The sequence below is a fragment of the Marmota monax genome, unplaced genomic scaffold (genome assembly GCF_021218885.2).
Source record: "Marmota monax isolate L192 unplaced genomic scaffold, Marmota_monax_Labrador192_F-V1.1 WCK01_AAM20220418_F8-fsc00048, whole genome shotgun sequence".
NCBI classification, from domain to species: Eukaryota; Metazoa; Chordata; class Mammalia; order Rodentia; family Sciuridae; genus Marmota; species Marmota monax.
The window spans coordinates 7,245,322-7,250,004 of NW_026694895.1; the positions used below are offsets into that span (position 1 = coordinate 7,245,322).

Consider the following 4,683-nt stretch of genomic DNA (forward strand, 5'->3'; position numbering starts at 1 on the left):
GTTTACATCCCTGATATTTCTGGCAATGTGACAAATGTCCTTAAAGATTTACATGCTCAGATAGAAGCCATGTCCTCAGCAACTTTGTCATGGAAACAATATCTTAGCTCCTAGTTCTTGGTACTTCCTGGTGGAAAACATTGTTAGTCTTTGTCTTTGCCATCATAGTCATTGGCATATTCCTGTGCTATGGCATTTTGCTGCATCAATATGGTTCCAGTACTAATGAATTCTTGTTTCTCTTATAGACCATCCATCACTCAAATGGTCCTCCAGACTATTACTTCTCAATCAGACTTCTATCATGGACCACTCGATAGACCCGATTTTTAAAGGGGGACTCCAAACTGCTTGCCCCACATCTTCCCTTTTCAGCCTGAAGAAGCCAGAAAGATCTTCTTTGCCCCCCTTCCTTACAGCAGTAAGGAGTTCCCAAATTAGAGGGGGGAATGAAGCCAGATTTAAAGTTAGGTAGTCAGTGTAGTTAGATAAATCGGGTCTAATGCCGAGTGAAATCTAAAATGGAGGCCATGCTGGCAATGATTCCAGGAAATGCAGGACAACTCATGGAATGTTAATGAAGTCCCGAAAAGGCCCTAGGCCAAAGTCCACCTCAAAGAAATGTTAATGAACAGCCCCCAGCAAAAAGGTGCTGACTCAGAAGTCCTTCCTGACCAGATTACTTCTTTGGCCCACCCGTGTCCCACCCCTCGGTCCTTCCCACCTACATTCCATCACTGAAATAACTATAAAAAGGGGAGACAACATCCCTTCCACGGATTCCACCTCTTGGGTCCCCTTCTTCCTCCAGGAGAAGTCTTTTCTGCTGTCCTTTAATAAACTTCTAATTTCTACTCTGAAAAAAAAAAAAAAGAAACTCAGGGTGGGGCCAGGGTCAGGCTTCTCTAACAACCTTGTTATAAGAACTTTACCAGGGTCTTGCAAGAAATACCTCGATCCCTTCAGAGGGCAAGCCTCTAGTTAAACTAAGGATCTGTTGCTAGGTTCCACCTTTTAGGAGTTCGCATCCCTCCCAATATCACCGCCCTGGGGACCAAGTTCCAGCATAAGTAATCACATGCCCCTGTAACAAACATACAGCAGATTAATAGAGGAAAAGGAGAGCAAATTTACTTAATCACAGTTCTACATGACAAAGGAGGATTCACAAATGAAGACCCAAAGACACAGATAAAACTGAGCATTCTTATGTGACCCTGATGACAGAAGTGGGAGTTGTGGACATAAGAGGTAAGACCTCATGGTGATAATGGGGAGCAGGGGGTGGGGGGTCTGTGGACTGATTGTTCAGATTGTTTTGTCTCTGTCACAGTCCTTCTCCCCAGACAGGACAGGACAACTGTCACATGAGGATCTTCAGGGTAGATGGAGAAAGGTCAGAAAATTACATTCCTAGATTTTCTGGTAAGCTTTGGGGGGAAGAAATTATAATTTCTGTGACCCTTCTTGGGGGAGTCGGGAGGGACTTTTGTGGTTTTTCTCCAATTCCTTCACCTTAAAATATTCACTATGCCAAGGTACAGTGTTTAGGGGTATCATGTTCTGAGACGTGACATTATTAATTCACTTGAGAAGAGCTACCCAGAGACACTCAAGGACAAGTGTCATGCAGAAGTGGCATGTACCTCCTGAATGTGTTACATCTCATAGATAACAGAGTGTGCATCACTCATGTTTTCAGACCACAGGTATGGCATAATCATTATATACTTTTATCATAGTACTCGAGATGAACTGAAATAAACACGTTCCAAATAAAAATACGAATTGACACTCCTCATAATAATATTCTGTTATTAATAATAAATTAGTTTTCAAATGCTTACATTAACTGTCTCATCAGTATCATAAATGATTACTATTACTGGTTACACATGACAGCTATAACAACTGTCTTCAGATTTTGTCTTTTAAAATCCTGCAACCAATGGCACTCATCCGATCCCCCAGTTGGCTCAACCTTCACTGAAATAGTTTAGCTTTCATTCTCTATTCATTTTCCTTTATGGTCCTAGCTTTTATTATCATGTCTTCTTCCAAATTCTTTCCCATAAGCCAAACTAATGTTATAAGGTGATTATTTCCATCTCATCCTTACCTTAATGAATATCCCCTGCTGTATAATATGTTCTCTTTTCAGGCTTTTTTTTTTCTACCACTTAACGGTTCTCCTAACCACTTCATTAAAACTTTAATCAAGATTTCTGCCTGGTCAACCGTTCATAGTATACTTTTATAAGATGCTCTGTGCATGGATCTCCATTCTCAAACCCAGAGATTTTCCTCAGATGTCCAATACTATTAATTATTCCCCCATTTGGTATCCAGTAGGGGCTTTTACCAACTTGGAGGAGACAAATGTAACATATAAAAAATAGACATAATAAAAGATTTAATGTGTGGCTTTAGAATAGGATGCATTTTATGGCATAGAAGAGGAAATAAATTCTTTTTGGCTATTAATCATTCCGCCACTAGAATATCTGTTTGTTCCCCACTAGAATATCTGTTTGTTAAAAAATAATAAGCTTCCATTCTGCATTTCTACCCATAACCCTACTACAAAGAAGTGCTGGTATTATATATAAGACAATATTTGTTAGTATCTAATATTTAATTTTAATTGTTTAAAACTTTTACCTAGTCAACAGCTTATAAAAAATTAGAGAAGTTAGAGTTTTTTCTGCTACTTATTTCATCTTTATTCACCATATTTTTCTCTCCTTTTTGAAATTATTACTGTAAAATGTTCTTAATCAGATTAATGAATCTCCTGGAACCACAAATCTCTCATGGTTTAAAATATGTTTCTTGTCCTTCTTCAGGGGAGTGGATTCAGTAATTCTAAGAATAGAGTTCTCAAATGTTTTAAGCCATGGAACCCTTGTTTCCCTTCAAGGAAATCTTGTTCAAGATACTTATTTATAAAACACATGAAAGTGATGATCTCCTAGTTGAAAGTATATGTATGGTGTGTGTGTGTGTGTGTGTGTGTGTGTGTAAGAGGGAGGTCTTCTTTGGGACACGCAGTTTAAAACCACATAGTTGTGCTGAGCACAGTTTTGTAAGACATGGAGAAATTAAGCAAAGTCTTTACTTTTTATAGAAATTGACTTTCTCTCTTTGAGTATTAGTTGAGTATTCACCACTTGGGAAAAAACTGTGCTATGCATTCATTACTTTTATCCCATTCTTATTGCCAAAGTGGTACATTTCAACCAGAAAAAGAAATGGAAACACAATCTGTATTTTTACATATCTTCAAATTCACCAGGAAGCTATTCTGGGCAACTTCTGGTGATCACATTCTTTCCAAAATAAATAAACACACATAAAAACTAGTTTGTCTTTAAAAAGTCCTGGACTAAACCATCAAGTTTGAATGTCGTTGCATTGGAGCTTGGCTCATAATGGGGGGATTATGATAGACCCTGATGCTGAGAAAAGCTGGGTTCCTCAAGTCACATTCCTTCAGTGCCCCAGACCCCAATGACACCTAGCCTGCTCTGCACACATGGTGCCTCTCCCACCTCCCAGGTGTCCGTGCTATCTAAATGGGCTGCTGATCTTCTCTTTGTTTATTAAAACTTTGTCCTTGAAGTCTCCTCAGCCCAGTCAACCAAAAAGAATTTATTTCCTCTTCTGTGCCACAAAATGCATCCTATTCTAAAGCCACACATTAACTCTTTTATTATGTCTATTTTTATATGTTACATTTGTCTCCTCCAAGTTGGTAAAAGCCCCAAGGACGGATGGAAGAGTTTCTCTCAAAACCCTCACTTGAAAGAATTGATTTCCATAAAGAGATTGTTTGTTTAAACTAAAGAAACTGAGAGATTTATAAAAGGAAGCATAGAAGGAAGAGAAATGAGGTCAATAAAGGCATCTTGTTCATATTCTAGATGAAATGGTGTGTCCACAACAGGGAGAACAATTTCCCTCTCCAGCAAACGCCAACATACTGTAAGGATTTCAAGAACAGGCAAGCCTGGAACCGTTGCAAGCCTTGTCTCAGCAAGCATTGGCATGTTGTGGTGGCTCAGGAACGTTAGGCAAGGGGAATTCTTAAGAGGAAAAGATATTGGCCACCAGCGGAGCTAGCACAGGGAATGAGGAATGTGAAAAGTATCACATGGTTCCATGGTGAACTATGGTTGATGGACAATTTTTTTTAAAAAAAGTATTTTTAATTGTAAATGAACACAATACCTTTATTTTGTTTATTTAGTTTTTTTTTCTTTATGTGGTGCTGGGGTTCGAACCCAGGGCCTCATGCATGCTAGGCAAGTGTTCTACCACTGAACCACAGCCCCAACCCTTGATGGACAAATTTATTACACATAGAAGAGACCCAGTAGAGATCATGGGGTCCATGGATAAGGATTTTTGCAAAAGACTGAAATTCCTACTTAGCAGATGAGGATAAGACCCATAGAATTTGAACTATAACATTTAATGAAACTTGTCCCATATCCGAAAATTGGTGAGATACAGATGTGTTTGGATTATATTTATTTTACAGAGAATGCAGGCACTTTAATTTTCAATGGTAAAAGAAGCAGTTTTAGAGGTCTGGAGGTGTGGCTTCGTGATGGACCATACACCTACCATATGTCAGGCCCTGTGTTCAGTCCCCAGCACTTCAAAAAAGAAAGAAGAAAA

At 38.8% G+C, this 4,683-nt stretch overlaps 1 non-coding gene across 1 annotated transcript; it reads right to left on the minus strand.

The window, feature by feature from the left end:
• Window positions 1-4,262: 4,262 nt before the first annotated feature.
• On the minus strand, window positions 4,263-4,335 carry Trnaa-agc (transfer RNA alanine (anticodon AGC)). Its single transcript has one exon. It is a non-coding gene; the product is annotated as a tRNA-Ala (tRNA).
• Between the last annotated feature and the right edge of the window lie 348 nt (window positions 4,336-4,683).